The sequence below is a fragment of the Octopus sinensis genome, linkage group LG18 (genome assembly GCF_006345805.1).
Source record: "Octopus sinensis linkage group LG18, ASM634580v1, whole genome shotgun sequence".
Taxonomy (NCBI): Eukaryota; Metazoa; Mollusca; class Cephalopoda; order Octopoda; family Octopodidae; genus Octopus; species Octopus sinensis.
This window is the reverse complement of record NC_043014.1, coordinates 7,997,003-7,997,550: the sequence shown is the minus strand read 5'-3', so window position 1 is coordinate 7,997,550 and position 548 is coordinate 7,997,003.

Here is a 548-nt window from a genome sequence, read left to right as displayed (position 1 = left end):
GATCTCATTCTCGCCCACAACATCATAAGCGGAAAGTGTAACCTCTCGAAAGAGCTGTTCTTCACTCCTGCTCCAGAGCGTTGGCTGCGGGGTCATTCCGAAAAGCTCTACCTGCGACGATTTCATCTCAATCGAAGGAGAGGAGCTTTCTCCGTCCGGGTTGCGGATCCGTGGAACAAGCTGCCAGACGAGATGGTAAAGATGCCGACGACCGCTTTGTTCAAAGCCTCCCTGGACCTCAAGTAGCCTGAACTCTTTACATGAACACCACCCTGTACTTAACTCCATGTCTCCCTACATGGCCTTGCTATTTGCTTTTGAGCCAAATTAACTAACTAACTAACTAACTAGAACTGCAGATACAACATCCTTGCATATCTCACGTCTGTTTTCCTTCCTCCACTTCACTCTCTATTTCGTATCTTCTCTGGAATAACTGAAATCTTTCATACCCTTGGATTTTTATCTCATTCTGTCAATTATATATATATCTATATATATATATACCCCGAAACGCGTCTGTAGCTGCCGGCCAAGTAGTGTGGAGC